This window comes from Oncorhynchus keta, chromosome 1 (genome assembly GCF_023373465.1).
Source record: "Oncorhynchus keta strain PuntledgeMale-10-30-2019 chromosome 1, Oket_V2, whole genome shotgun sequence".
NCBI lineage: Eukaryota > Metazoa > Chordata > Actinopteri > Salmoniformes > Salmonidae > Oncorhynchus > Oncorhynchus keta.
In genome coordinates this window covers 74,543,186-74,559,582 of record NC_068421.1, presented here as the reverse complement: position 1 = coordinate 74,559,582, position 16,397 = coordinate 74,543,186, and the positions used below count along the sequence as shown (strand labels likewise).

Sequence of the window (16,397 nt, the reverse complement as noted above, 5' to 3'; positions counted from 1 at the left end):
CCATGTGAGGTCTTTTAAATTATTAAAATGAGGGTTTCCTTGGATGACAAACTCCTGTAATTTAAGTAATTGGCTGAGAGAGAGAGAGAACTGCAACAGTTACCTCCACTGTACAGCCATCCAATTATGTGTGTACAGTGATAAATAAGTCAGTGTCAGTTGTGCCAGCCAAGGACATTGAATTTCCATTCGCCTTTTCTTAGGTTGTTTACTTTTCATGGAATGTAAGCACACCAAAGAATTTTCATCATAGGTGCTAGATGAAATCCTTGCTGAAATGTTTCTACAACCCCCACGTTTTCCATCTGAGCCTTGGAAGTAAACATAGCTGCACTCTCACTATGCAGGAACTCTCACTATGCAGGAACCCTCCTCAACCCTACCCTAACCCTAATGTCACCATATTCGCTAAATGTTGCACTACTTTGACCAGAAACCTATGGTCTAAAGTAGTGGAATATTTAGAGAATAGGGTGCTATTTGGGACGCAGTGGGTGCTGAAGATCCCCTTTACTCATGATCCACTTAACTGCTGATCCAGGCATGCAGTCATCTGTTGCTATGCTGGGTATTAGCTAGTAATGCTGTATCGAGCTGACATGTTTCTTCCTCCTTTTTCACTGATCGACTAAAGATAAAAATCTTCCTCCCTATTATACCACGTTGTAGCTTATACCGAGCCTAGTTGATAACACTAGGAAACTACCCCTCACAGGCACACCTGTTTTTAGACATTAAGGTTAAGCGCTTTGTAATACAATCACATTCTGGTCTGTCCTGCTGTCTCACAGTCCAGTCCAGACATTCATGCCATGTGACTGCAGTGATTTCTTGGCTTGTTTGTTGGCTAGGAGTAGTGGGGAGAAGCGATTAACACCGGTATCCCGGGAGAGGGACAACTCTTCACATTTCCCGAAAAAATGAAATGACAAGACCCAGGAAATAAGTTTACATTTTCCACCAATGTAGCACTAATGTAATTCCACAAAATACACAACATGAGCAGCAGCAGATAGGCAAAAGATAAAACGGCACATCTAAACAGGTTGTTACATGGAAGCCTTTAGCCTAGAGAATTTGCTTCACACTAAGCACACGCATAATTGACAATGCCGGACCGCACACAAGACCCGGATGCAGTTTAGAGGTCTAATCAGAACTGAAAATTCAATCCCAGTTCAACGCAAGCCCGGTGACCTGAAGCCTGAGCCCAGGCCTGGCCCGAGATCACAGAAATGAAATGAGCCTGAACCTGAAAAAAAAAGAAGAAAATAAAGATAGAACAGTAGGCTATATTTATTTATTTAAACTGGTTTTGAGAACAGCTCTGCGGAGGCGGCCGGCAGCGTAGTGAGGAAACAGTCATTGGGCCTAGATAAAGTGGAAAACTCACCTTAGTTATAGTTAGCTGAAGGATGAAAATATTGGAATAAAGTACGGTAATGCAATTGAAGGCGTGTGAAATTCTTGTTTGTACTGAAACTCAAAGTCATATCCAACCATATCCAAAAGCAATAGTCGTATGTGGTCACCTAGATTATAATTTCAGCACCGTTTTGATTGGGACTGCGCCATCACACTGCTTTGAGACGAGTGGGGGACATGTCTAGATCAAGCAATGTCAGATTTTTGTTTTCACTGAAACTCCGTTTGGATATTTTGTAACAATTAGGCTGGGGATATAAAATCAAACTTTTTGTCACATATGCAGAAGTTTTTTATTTCACCTTTTATTTAACCAGGTTGGCCAGTTGAGAACAAGTTCTCATTTACAACTGCGACCTGGCCAAGATAAAGCATAACAGTGCGACTAAAAACAACAACAGAGTTTCACATGGGATAAACAAACGTACAGTCAATAACACAATAGAAAAATCTGTATACAGTGTGTGCAAATGAAGCAAGGAGGTAAGGCAATAAATAGGCCAATCGTGGCAAAGTAATTACAATTTCGCAATTTACATTGGAGTGATTTATATGTGCAGGTAGAAATACTGGTGTGCAGAAAAACAAATATGGGGATGAGGTAGGCAGTTGGTTGGATGGGCCATTTACAGATAGGCTGTGTACAGCTGCAGCGATCGATAAGCTGCCCTGACAGCTGACGCTTAAAGTTAGTGAGGGAGATATGAGTCTCCAGCTTCAGTGATTTTTGCAATTCATTCCAGTCATTGGCAGAAGAGAACTGGAAGGAAAGGGGGCCAAAGGAAGTGTTTGCTTTGGGGATGACCAGTGAAATACACTGTACCTGCTGGAGCGTGTGTTACTGGTGGTTGTTGCTGTGGTGACCAGTGAGCTGAGATAAGGTGGAGCTTCACCTAGCAAGGACTTACATGACCTGGAGCCAGTGAATTTGGTGACAAATGTAGCGAGGACCAGCCAGCAAGAGCATAGAGGTCGCAGTGGTGGGTAGTATATGGATGGGGCTTTGGTGACAAAATGGATGGCACTGTAATAGACTGCATCCAATTTGTTGAGTAGAGTGTTGGAGGCTATTTTGTAAATGACATCGCCGAAGTCGAGGATCGGTAGGATGGTCAGTTTTACGAGGGTATGTTTTAGAGGTCGGCCGATTTCAAGTTTTCATAGCAGTCGGAAATCTGTGTTTTTGGACACAGATTTAGCCTTTTATTTAATCTTTATTTAACTAGGCAAGTCAGTTAAGTACACGTTCTTATTTTCAATGACGGCCTAGGAACACTGGGTTAACTGCCTCGTTCAGGGGCAGAACGACAGATTTTCACCTTGTCAGCAAGGGGGATACAAACTTGCAACCTTACAGTTAACCAGTCCAACGCTCTAACCACCTTCCTCTCATTGCAATCCATGGGGAGACTGCCTGTTACGTTTAATGCTAGCTAGCATTAAACTTATCTTATAAAAAACAATCAATCATAATCACTACTTACCTACACTTGGTTGATGATATTACTAGTTTATCTAGCGTGTCCTGTGTTGCATATAATCGATGCGGTGCTTAAGATGGGCACTTTGATTTTTGCGGTATTTCATGAGACTCTCGGGAGAAATATGAATTATTCCTGGTATTGAAACTTGTTAGATTTTATGGAAAATATTTATCCCTCATGGGGAGTGTGACTTGAGATTTGAATCACACCACTGAGACTGAGCTTGTGGATGACTGGCTTGTCTATGGGAAAGCATCCCCTTTCCCATAGAACCCTTTTGGAAGCATCCCCTTTCCCATAGAACCCTTTTGGAAGCATCTCCTTTCCCATAGAACACTTTTGGAAGCATCCCCTTTCCCATAGAACACTTTTGGAAGCATCCCCTTTCCCATAGAACACTTTTGGAAGCATCCCCTTTCCCATAGAACACTTTTGGAAGCATCCCCTTTCCCATAGAACCCTTTTGGAAGCATCCCTTTCCCATAGAACACTTTTGGAAGCATCCCTTTCCCATAGAACACTTTTGGAAGCATCCCCTTTCCCATAGAACACTTTTGGAAGCATCCCCTTTCCCATAGAACACTTTTGGAAGCATCCCCTTTCCCATAGAACACTTTTGGAAGCATCCCCTTTTAGAACACTTTTGGAAGCATCCCCTTTCCCATAGAACACTTTTGGAAGCATCCCTTTCCCATAGAACACTTTTGGAAGCATCCCCTTTCCCATAGAACACTTTTGGAAGCATCCCCTTTCCCATAGAACACTTTTGGAAGCATCCCCTTTCCCATAGAACACTTTTGGAAGCATCCCCTTTCCCATAGAACACTTTTGGAAGCATCCCCTTTCCCATAGAACACTTTTGGAAGCATCCCCTTTCCCATAGAACACTTTTGGAAGCACCCTGGAATGTACAGTGGCAAGAAAAAGTATGTGAACCCTTTGGAATTAACTGGATTTCTGCATACATTTGTCATCAAATTTGATCTGATCTTCGTCTAAGTCACAACCATTGATAAACAGTGTGCTTAAAGTAATAACACACAAATTATTGTATTTTTCTCGTCTATATTGAATACATGGTTTAAACTTTCACAGTATACGTTGGAAAAGGTATGTGAACCCCTAGGCTAATGACTTCTCCAAAACCTAATTGAAGTCAGGAGTCAGCTAACCTGGAGTCCAATCAATCAATGAGATGAGATTGGAGATGTTGGTTAGGACTACCCTGCCCTATTAAAAAAAACACTCACAACATGTGAGTTTGCTATTCACAAGAAGCATTGCCTGATGTGAACCATGCCTTGAACAAAAGAGTTCTCAAAAGACCTAAGATTAAGAATGTTTGACTTGCATAAAGCTTGGAAAGGGTTACAGAAGTATCTCTAAAAGCCTTGATGTTCATTCGTCCACGGAAAGACAAATTGTCTATAAATGGAGAAAGTTCAGCGCTGTTGCTACTCTCTTGGAGTGTCGGTCCCGTAAAGATGACTGCAAAAGCACAGCGCAGAATGCTCACTGAGGTTAAGAAGAATCCTAGAGTGTCAGCTAAAGACTTCCAGAAATCTCTGGAACATGCTAACATTTCTGTTGATGAGTCTACAATACGTAGAAAACTAAACAAGAAGGGTGTTCATGGGAGGACCCCACAGAAGAAGCCACTGCTGTCCAACGAATAATTACTGCACGTCTGAGGTTCGCAAAAGACCACCTGGATGTTCCACAGCGCTACTGGCAAAATATTCTGTGGACAGATTAAACTGAAGTTGAGTTGTTTGGAAGGAACACACAACACTGTGGAGAAAAAAGGCACAGCACACCAACATCAAAACCGTGCTGGAGCATCATGGTGTGTGTGAGCATCACGGTTTAGGGCCTGGGCAGCTTGCTATCATCAACAGAAAAGTTTATCAAGACATTTTGCAGGAGAATGTAGGGCTATCTGTCCGCCAATTGAAGCTCAACTGAAGTTAGGTGATGTAACAGGACAGTGACAAAAAACACAGAAATAAATCAACAGAATGGCTTCAACAGAAGAAAATATGTATTTTTGAGTGGCCCCGTCAGAGTCCTGACCTCAACCCAATTGAGATGCGGTGGCATGACCTCGAGCGGTTCATACCATACATCCCAATAATATTGCCAAACTGATATAGTTTTGTATAGAGGACTGGTAAACAAATTCCCCCTGACTGTTGTGCGGGTCTGATCCTCAACTACAGAAAATGTTAGAGGTTATTGCTGCAAAAAGGAGGGTCAACCAGTTATTAAATCAAAGGGTTCACATACTTTTCCCACCCTGTGCTGCGAATGTTTACACGGTGGTCAGTAAAGACATGAAAACGTATGATCGTGTTATTAGTTTAAGCAGACTGTTTGTCTTGTGGCTTAGATGAAGATCAGATCAAATCGTATGACAAATTTATGCAGAAATTGAGGTAATTCCAAAGGGTTTCGTGCCACTGTATGTTCTCTGAAGGTGGCCCACATTTTAAAATTGTTTTCTAATCTCCCTACAGTGCCACACTGTGATTTGAGTTCTTATTGTGTGCAGTGGAGAAAGTGTGTTTGTGTGCAAGTGCAGTACAAATAAAATTTGGTTCTCTTTTCTTTTCTCATCCAGAAGTGACAGCAATGGATTAAAGCAAAACATTGAATTTCCTCATGCTTATTTACTGAAAAAGTTATGATAATTCACAGCATGTCAGGGCTCTACATGGACTTTTTATTTGTTTTCAAGGATCACATGTGCGCCTAAGTAGGAGCACAGAAAGAAATTGAGAAGCACAATGAAAAATATTTGCGGTAACAAGCCGCTTTCTTTGTAGTAATGGTGCAAGCGTGACGGTCACAAATCTGCACTCTGTGTATTCTCCATGGCACTCGGGCTGCAGTACAGTGAAGTTATCATTGCCACAATTATCATCTGGGTGATTTTTGTTTTCTGGGTGCACTGGTGCTCCTAAATAAGAATTCCAGGTCGCACAGCAGAATATTTAGGTGCATATGGGAGTAAAATGGTTGCGCGGTAGAGCCCTGCATTTAATTAGTTAGGAAAATAGGCTTAATTGAAAGCTGGATTTGTTTTACGTTGTAGAAAACATAAGGGAAATTCTGCTTTTCAAGGCTTATCCTAGTTCGTTTAATAGTGCCATGTTGGTCTATTCAGCAGCGTGGAACTGGGTACATTGCTCTTGTCTGCTGTAAGCTTAGTCCCCAAGCACAGATAAGGAGATGCCTTTCTCAGTCTCTTTGTGAGTTTTAGTTCCCTGATCTCAATGGCAATGTTGGTTTGCTGAGGAGCCCTTTATTCAGACTTCAGAATCAGGCCTTGCTGTGTCTTTTATTAGCCATGCTGAATGCTTCTCTGGCTGGGTTGCAAATGGCACCCTATTCCCTATATAGTCCATTATATAAGGAATAGGGTGCCATTTGGGATGCTGCTTCGGAGTCGGGCCCCATTCACCCCTCTGTTCCTTGGCTTAACAAAGGAGGAAATGATCACTGGCTGCACCTACTGAGGATTTATGTAGGGGAGACTCAAGACTGCATAGGCCAAGCTGCTGAGAGGAATATCAGTAGGGGAAGCCTACCACCTGTGCACTAGCAACCCTTTCAACTATTTAATTGCATAGGCCTAGGCCTACTCTTGGTATTATTTTCAGTCAAGAGCCGACAGCACAGAGGTGATGTCCGCTAGAGTGAGTTGTCTATCCGAGCCACATCCAGCCACACTGTACCCTACTACAACAACATGTGGATCTGAAGCATTGAACCCTCGAACAGGTTGTCTCTCTCTTCCTTCCCTTTCAATTTTAATCCCAAATATTCATCTTTTCTCCTGCCAGTTAGTTCTGCCTGGTATGACTCATTGGGGATGTGCTGAAGGAGCCTATCTCACGCCCTTACATCCTACTCTTGGCTCCCAGTAGGAGGCTACCTCCCAAATGGCACCCTATTTCCTACATAGTGCACTGTATAGGGAATAGGGTGCCATTTGGGATGCAGGGGGGTGGTATAGTAGAGCCTGGCTTTTTACTGAGACCCCAATAGATGCATGGGTAACACATGCCTGGATAACATGAAAGGAAACAAACTAAATCAGACACCACAAATGTTCTATCTAAACAGATATATATATATTGATACAGTGCCTTGCGAAAGTATTCGGCCCCCTTGAACTTTGCGACCTTTTGCCACATTTCAGGCTTCAAACATAAAGATATAAAACTGTATTTTTTTTGTGAAGAATCAACAACAAGTGGGACACAATCATGAAATGGAACGACATTTATTGGATATTTCAAACTTTTTTAACAAATCAAAAACTGAAAAATTGGGCGTGCAAAATTATTCAACCCCGTTAAGTTAATGCTTTGTAGCGCCACCTTTTGCTGCGGTTACAGCTGTAAGTCGCTTGGGGTATGTCTCTATCAGTTTTGCACATCGAGAGACTGACATTTTTTCCCATTCCTCCTTGCAAAATAGCTCGAGCTCAGTGAGGTTGGCTGGAGAGCATTTGTGAACAGCAGTTTTCAGTTCTTTCTACAGATTCTCGATTGGATTCAGGTCTGGACTTTGACTTGGCCATTCTAACACCTGGATATGTTTATTTTTGAACCATTCCATTGTAGATTTTGTTTTATGTTTTGGATCATTGTCTTGTTGGAAGACAAATCTCCGTCCCAGTCTCAGGTCTTTTGCAGACTCCATCAGGTTTTCTTCCAGAATGGTCCTGTATTTGGCTCCATCCATCTTCCCATCAATTTTAACCATCTTCCCTGTCCCTGCTGAAGAAAAGCAGGCCCAAACCATGATGCTGCCACCACCATGTTTGACAGTGGGGATAGGGTGTTCAGGGTGATGAGCTGTGTTGCTTTTACGCCAAACATAACGTTTTGCATTGTTTCCAAAAAGTTCGATTTTGGTTTCATCTGACCAGAGCACCTTCTTCCACATGTTTGGTGTGTCTCCCAGGTGGCTTGTGGCAAACTTTAAACACCACTTTTTATGGATATCTTTAAGAAATGGCTTTCTTCTTGCCACTCTTCCATAAAGGCCAGATTTGTGCAATATACGACTGATTGTTGTCCTATGGACAGAGTCTCCCACCTCAGCTGTAGATCTCTGCAGTTCATCTAGAGTGATCATGGGCCTCTTGGCTGCATCTCTGATCAGTCTTCTCCTTGTATGAGCTGAAAGTTTAGAGGGATGGCCAGGTCTTGGTAGATTTGCAGTGGTCTGATACTCCTTCCATTTCAATATTATCGCTTGCACAGTGCTCCTTGGGATGTTTAAAGCTTGGGAAATCTTTTTGTATCCAGATCCGGCTTTAAACTTCTTCACAACAGTATCTCGGACCTGCCTGGTGTGTTCCTTGTTCTTCATGATGCTCTCTGCGCTTTTAACGGACCTCTGACACTATCACAGTGTAGGTGCATTTATACGGAGACTTGATTACATTTACATTTACATTTAAGTCATTTAGCAGACGCTCTTATCCAGAGCGACTTACAATTCTAAATTCCATGCATGACTTATTCAATTGGAATTCATCAGATACTGTATGTAATATAAATCCATCAATGTTTTTCTTCTTCTTTTATTAGGTATGCACAGACCCCCAAAACTCAAATGGATTGATTGCCTTTCAATCTCAACACAGCTGGTGTTTCATCTCTCTGATTACACACAGGTGGATTGTATTTATCATCATCAGTCATTTAGGTCAACATTGGATCATTCAGAGATCCTCACTGAACTTCTGGAGAGAGTTTGCTGCACTGAAAGTAAAGGGGCTGAATAATTTTGCACGCCCAATTTTTCAGTTTTTGATTTGTTTGAAATATCCAATAAATGTCGTTCCACTTCATGATTGTGTCCCACTTGTTGTTGATTCTTCACAAAAAATACAGTTTTATATCTTTGTTTGAAGCCTGAAATGTGGCAAAAGGTCGCAAAGTTCAAGGGGGCCGAATACTTTCGCAAGGCACTATGTATCTATCTCAGCAAAAAAAAGTCAACAGCGTTTATTTTCAGCAAACTTAGTGTACATCTTAGTGTACATATTTGTGTGAACATGATCAGTTTGTCTCAGTTGTTGAATCTTGTCAAGTTCCACAGACATGTGACTAACAGAAATTGAATAATGTGTCTCTGAACAAAGGGGGGGTCAAAATCAAAAGTAACCGTATCTGGTGTGGCCACCAGCTGCATTAAGTACTGCAGTGCATCTCCTCATGGACTGCACCAGATTTGCCAGTTCTTGCTGTGAGATGTTACCCTGCTCTTCCACCAAGGCACCTGCAAGTTCCCGGATATTTCTTGGGAGAATGGCCCTAGCCCTCACCCTCCGATCCAACAGGTCCCAGGCATGCTCAATGGGATTGAGATCTGGGCTCTTCGCTAGGCCATGGCAGAACACTGACATTCCTGTCTTGCAGAAAATCGCACACAGAACGAGCAGTACGGCTGGTGCCATTGTCATGTTGGAGGGTCATGTCAGGATGAGCCTGCAGGAAGGTTACCACATGAGGGAGGAGGATGTCTTCCCTGTAACGCACAGCGTTTAGATTGAGCTCGTTGTCATTGCAGGCAGTCTAATGATACTGTGACACACCGCCCCAGACCATGACAAACGCTCCACCTCCAAATCGATCTGCCTCCAGAGTACAGACCTCGGTGTAACGGTGTAACGCTCATTCCTTCGACGATAAACGTGAATCCGACCCTCACCCCTGGTGAGACAACCGTGACTCCTCAGTGAAGAGCACTTTTTGCCAGTCGTGGCTGGTCCAGCGACGGTGGGTTTGTGCCCATAGATGACGTTGTTGTCAGTGATGTCTGGTGAGGACCTGCCTTACAACAAGCCTACAAGTCCTCAGTCCAGCCACTCTCAGCCTATTGCGGACAGTCTGAGCACTGATAGAGGGATTGTGCATTCCTGGTGTAACTCGGGCAGTTGTTGCCATTCTGTACCTTTCCCACAGGTGTGATGTTCGGATGTACCGATCCTGTGCAGGTGTTGTTACACATGGTCTGCCACTGCGAGGACCATTATCTGTCCGTCCTGTCTCCCTGTAGCGCTGTCTTAGGCGTCTCACAGTACAGACATTGCAATGTTTTGCCCTGGCCACATCTGCAGTCCTCATGCCTCCTTGCAACATGCCTAAGGCACGTTCACGCAGATTATAATTTTTTTCCCACCTTTATTTAACCAGGTAGGCTAGTTGAGAACAAGATCTCATTTACAACTGCGACCTGGCCAAGATAAAGCATAGCAGTGTGAACAGACAACACAGAGTAAACAATTGCCCAGGGTCCTTGCTCATCTGGTTATCTTTCTTTTAGTGTTTTTCAGAGTCAGTAGAAAGGCTTCTTTAGTATCCTAAGTTTTCATAACTGTCGCCATAATTGCCTACCGTCTGTAAGCTGTTAGTGTCTTAATGACCGTTCCACAAGTGCATGTTCAATAATTGTTTATGGTTCATTGAACAAGCATGGGGAGCAGTGTTTAAACCCTTCACAATGAAGATCTGTGAAGTTATTTGTATTTTTACTAGAGGTCGACCGATAATGATTTTTCAATGCTGATACCGATTATTGGAGGACCAAATAAAGCCTATACCGATTAATCGGCCAATTAAAAATATTAATAATAAATAAATAAATGATATATATTATTTAAACTTTTACTTAAACTCTCCTTCCAGACTCGCATTAAGCATCTCCAATCCAAAGTTAAATCTAGAATCGGCTTCCTATTTCGCAACAAAGTCATGCTGCTAAACATACTAGAGGTCGACCGATTATGATTTTTCAATGCCGATACCGATTCTTGGAGGACCACAAAAGCCGATACCGATTAATCGTCCAATTTCTAAAAAAAAATATATATATATATATATTTTTTTATTATTATTTTTTTAATGATTTTATATTTTATTTGTAATAATGACAATTACAACACTTCTGAATTAACACATTTTAACTTAATATAAAATATCAATAAAATCAATTTGGCCTCAAATAAATAATGAAATGTTCAATTTGGTTTAAATAATGCAAAAACAAAGTGTTGGAGAAGAAAGTAAAAGTGCAATATGTGCCATGTAAGAAAGCTAACATTTAAGTTCCTTACTCAGAACATGAGAACATATGAAAGCTGGTGGTTCCATGAGTCTTCAATATTCCCAGGTAAGAAGTTTTAGGTTGTAGTTATTATAGGACTATTTCTCTCTATACCATTTGTATTTCATTAACCTTTGACTATTGGATGTTCTTATAGGCACTTTAGTATTGCCAGTGTAACAGTATAGCTTCCGCCCCTCTCCTTGCTCCTACCTGGGCTCGAACCAGGAACACATCGACAACAGCCACCCTCGAAGCAGCGTTACTTATGCAGAGCAAGGGGAACAACCATTAAGTCTCAGAGCGAGTGACATTTGAAATGCTTTTACCGCGCACCCCGCTAACTAGCTAGCCATTTCACATCGGTTACACGAGCCTAATCTCGGGAGTTGATAGGCTTGAAGTCATAAACAGCTGCTGGCCAATGCACGAAAGTGCTGTTTGAATGAATGCTTACGATCCTGCTGGTGCCTACCATCGCTCAGTCAGACTGCTCTATCAAATCATAGACTTGGTTATAACATGATAACACACAGAAATACGAGCCTTAGTTTCCGGATTCGACCATATTAATGACCTATCATCTAGAAAACAAGACGTTTATTCTTTCAGTGAAATACGGAACCGTTCCGTATTTTTATCTAACGGGTGGCATCCATAAGTCTAAATATTCCTGTTACATTGCACAACCTTCAATGTTATGTCATAATTACGTGGAATTCTGGCAAATTAAGCTGCCCAAACTGTTGCATTTACACTGACTCTGCATGCAATAAACGCAAGAGAAGTGACACAATTTCACCTGGTTAGCAAGTCCAATACAGCAAATGAAAAACTTCTTTGTTAATCTACCCATGGTGTCCGATTTCAAAAATGCTTTACAGCGAAAGCACAACATATGATTGTTAGATCACCGCCAAGTTAAAAAAACACACAGCCATTTTTCCAGCATGAGTCACAAAAAGCAGAAATATAGATAAAATTGATCACTAACCTTTCATGATCTTCATCAGATGACACTCATAGGACATCATCTTACACAATACATGTATGTTTTGTTCGATAATGTGCATATTTATATCCAAAATCTCTGTTTACGTTGGCGCTTCACGTGCAATAATGTTTTGATTGCACAACATCCGGTGATTTTGCAGAAATACTCACCATTAACATTGGTAAAATATAACTGTTATTCACAGAATTAAAGAGACTTCTCCTTAATGCCACCGCTGTCAGATTTTTAAAAAACTTTACGGAAAAAGCATAAATCTGAGAACGGAGCTCAGAGCCCAATCCAACCAGAGAAATATTCGCCATTTGAGTCAACAGAAGTTAGAAATAACACTAAATATTCACTTACCTTTGATGATCATCAGAAGGCACTCCCAGGAATCCCAGTTCGACACTAAATGACTGATTTGTTCTATAAAGTCCATAATTTATGTCCAAATAGCCACTTGTTGTTAGCGTGTTCAGCCCAGTAATCCATCTTCATGAGGCGCAAGCACTTCATCCAGACAAAACCTCTTAAGTTCCGTTACAGTCCTTTAGAAACATGTCAAACGATGTATGGAATCAATCTTTAGGATGTTTTTAACATAAAACATCAATAAGCTTCCAACCGGAGAATTCCTATGTCTGAAGAAAAGCACTGGAACAAGAGCTAACTCTGTCGGGAGCACGCGTCAAGAGTCTGAGACATTCTGCCAGACCACTGACTCAAACAGGTCTCATGAGCCCCTCCTTTATAGTAGAATCCTCAAACCAGTTTCTATAGACTTGACATCTAGTGGAAGCCGTAGGAAGTGCAACTTGACTCCATAGACACTGTGTATTTGGTCAGCCAAGCTTTGAAAAACTACAAACCTCAGATATCCCACTTCCGGGTTGGATTTTTCTCAGGTTTTCGCCTTCCATATAAGTTCTGTTTTACTCATAGACATCATTCAAACAGTTTTAGAAACTTCAGAGTGTTTTCTATCCAATAATAATATGCATATATTAGCATCTGGGACAGAGTAGGAGGCTGTTCACTCTGGGCACGCTATTAATGCAAAAATGAAAATCCTGCCCCCTATCCAAAAGAGTTCATATTGCCTGCTAACCTGGATTTTTTTCCCGCTAAATATGCAGGTTTAAAAAATATATACGTCTGTGTATTGATTTTAAGAAAGGTATTGATGTTTATGGTTAGGTACACCTTGGAGCAACGATACGCACCGCATCGATTATATGCAACGCAGGACACTAGATAAACTAGTAATATCATCAACCATGTATAGTTAACTAGTGATTATGATTGATTTTTGTTTTTTATGAGAAGTTCCTAGCTAGCATTAAACTTACCTTGGCTTACGGCATTCGCGTAACAGGCAGTCTCCTCGTGGAGTGCAATGTAATCGTTATGTTTGGAGGAAAAAGGGGGAGGGTTGCAATCTGAAGAACACCATCCCAGCCGTGAAGCACGGGGGTGGCAGCATCATGTTGTGCGGGTGCTTTGCTGCAGGAGGGACTGGTGCACTTTACAAAATAGATGGCATCATGAGGATGGAAAATTATGTGGATGTATTGAAGCAACATCTCAAAAAACATCAGTTAAAGCTTGGTCGCAAATAGGTCTTCCAAATAGACAATGACCCCAAGCATACTTCCAAAGTTGTGGCAAAATGGCTTAAGGACAGCAAAGTCAAGGTATTGGAGTGGCCATCACAAAGCCCCGACCTCAATCCTATAGAACATTTGTGGGCAGAACTGAAAAGGCGTGTGCAAGCAAGGAGGCCTATTAACCTGACTCCGTTACATCAGCTATGTCAGGAGTAATGGGCCAAAATTCACCCAACGTGTGTGTTTAACATCGGCAGGCTAAAAATAATTCATTAATAAGGTCCTTAACTTAGACCAGATGCTTGACGCTTACATTTCTTTGGAACTGTTTTTAAAAATGAAACAAAGTTGGTGCATCATTGAGACTTAACCAGCTTTTTTGTCATGTGAGCTAAGCAAGCCATTAATTAACTGTGTGACTGAGTGCACTCTACTGTACCAGTTACCTGCATGTGATTAAAACCTAACAGTGAAATGCGCATACAGTGCATTTGGAAACTTTTCAACCCCCTTCACTTTTCCACATTTTGTTACGTTACAGCCCCCCTCAATCTACACATACCCCAAACAAAGCAATAACAGGTTTCTAGAAAAATAATGTATAACAAACTCAAAAATCGGAATGGTCGATTTAATTAGAGCCGATTTTCAAGTTTTCATAACAATCGGAAATTGGTATTTTTGGGCGCCGATTTAAAAAAAAAAAATAATAATAATAATGACTATAAATATATATATATATATATATTTTTTTTTTAAATATTTATTTTCAATACCTTTTATTTAACTAGGCAAGTCAGTTAAGAACACATTCTTATTTTCAATGACTGCCTAGGAACTGTGTGTTAACTGCCTTGTTCAGGGGCAGAACGACAGATTTTCACCTTGTCAGCTCAGGGGTACCAATCTTGCAACCGCACAGTTAACTAGTCCAACGCTCTAACCATTGCACTCCATGAGTAGCCTGCCTGTTACGCGAATGCAGTAGAAGCCAAGGTAAATAGCTAGCTAGCATTAAACTTATCTTATAAAAAACAATCAATCATAATCACTAGTTATAACTACTAATCCAGTTTAGCAGGCAATATTAACCAGGTGAAATTGTGTCATTTCTCTTGTGTTGATTGCATGCAGAGTCAGTTTGGGCTGCCTGGCTCATTGCGAACTAATTTGCCAGAATTTTATGTAATTATGACATTACATTGAAGGTTGTGCAATGTAACAAGAATATTTAGACTTAGGGATGCTAGTTAGATAAAATACAGAACGGTTCCGTATTTCACTGAAATAATAAACGTTTTGTTTTCGAGATGATAGTTTCCGGATTCGATCATATTAATGACCAAAGGCTCGTATTTCTGTGTGTTATTATGTTATAATTAAGTCTGATTTGATAGAGCAGTCAAGCTGAACAGCAGCAGGCCCGTAATCATTCATTCAAACACCACTTTTTTGTGTTTTGCCAGCAGCTCTTCGCAAGCACAGCACTGTTTATGACTTCAGGCCTATCAGCCTAATGGCTTGTGTAACCAATGTGAAATGGCTAGCTAGTTAGCTGGGTGTGCGCTAATACTGTTTCAAATGTCACTCGCTTTTAGATTTGGAGTAGTTATTCCCCTTGCACTGCTTTTGTGGAGCGATGGGTAACGATGCTTCGAGTGTGGCTGTTGTCGATGCGTTCCTGGTTCGAGCCCAGGTAGGGGGAGGTAAGCTATACTGTTACACTGGTAATACTATAGTGCCTATAAGAACATCCAATAGTCAAAGGTATATGAAATGCAAATGGTATAGAGAGAAAGTCCTATAAATACTATATTAACTACAACCTAAAACCTCTTACCTTGGAATATTGAAGTATCATGTTAAAAAGGAACCACCAACTTTCATATGTTCTCATGTTCTGAGCAAGGAACTTAAACGTTAGCTTTTTTACATGGCACATATGACTTTTTTCTCCCACACTTTGTTTTTGCATTATTTAAACCAAATTGAACATGTTTCATTATTCATTTGAGGCTAAATTGATTTTATTTATGTTTTATATTAAGTTAAAATAAGTGTTAATTCGGTAGTGTTGTAATTGTTATTATTACAAATGTAAAAAAATTGGCTCATTAATCGGTATCTGCTTTTTAATCGGTATCGGCGTTGAAAAATCATTATCGGTCGACCTCTAGTTTGGGCTCTGGCTGGGTCACTCAAGGACATTCTGAGAATTGTTCCGAAGCCACTCCTGCTTTGTCATGGCTGTGTGCTTAGGGTGGTTGTCTTGTTAGACTGGGGGCGAAGGTTCACCTTCCGAGGTCCTGAGCGCTCTGGAGCAGGTTTTCATCAAGGATCTCGCTGTACTTTGCTCAGTTCATCTTTTCCTTTTGATCCTGACTAGTCTCCCAGTGTCTGCCACCGAAAAACATCCCCCAATGCTGCAGAATTGTTTTGGTACCCTTCAATTGAATTGACCTCCTGTCTCAGAGCTCTATGGACAATTTCTTTGACCTCATGGCTTATTATTTGCTCTGACATGCACTGTAAACTGTGGGACCTTTTTATATAGACAGGTGTGTGCCTTTCCAAATCATGTCCAATCAATTGAATTGACCTCAAGTGGACTCCCAAGTTGTAGAAAGTCTCATAGCAAAGTGTCTGAGTACTTATGTAATTAAGGTAATTCTGTTTTTACTTTTTATACATTTTCAAACATTTATAAACCTGTTTTCACTTTGTCATTATGAGGTGTGGTGTGTAAATTGCTGAGGA

The 16,397-nt window shown here is 41.1% G+C and overlaps 1 protein-coding gene across 2 annotated transcripts in view; it reads left to right on the top strand.

The window, feature by feature from the left end:
* The window catches only part of LOC118393086 (ecotropic viral integration site 5 protein homolog), a 61,870-nt gene that overhangs the window by 887 nt on the left and 44,586 nt on the right, over positions 1 to 16,397 (top strand). The window lies entirely within an intron of this gene.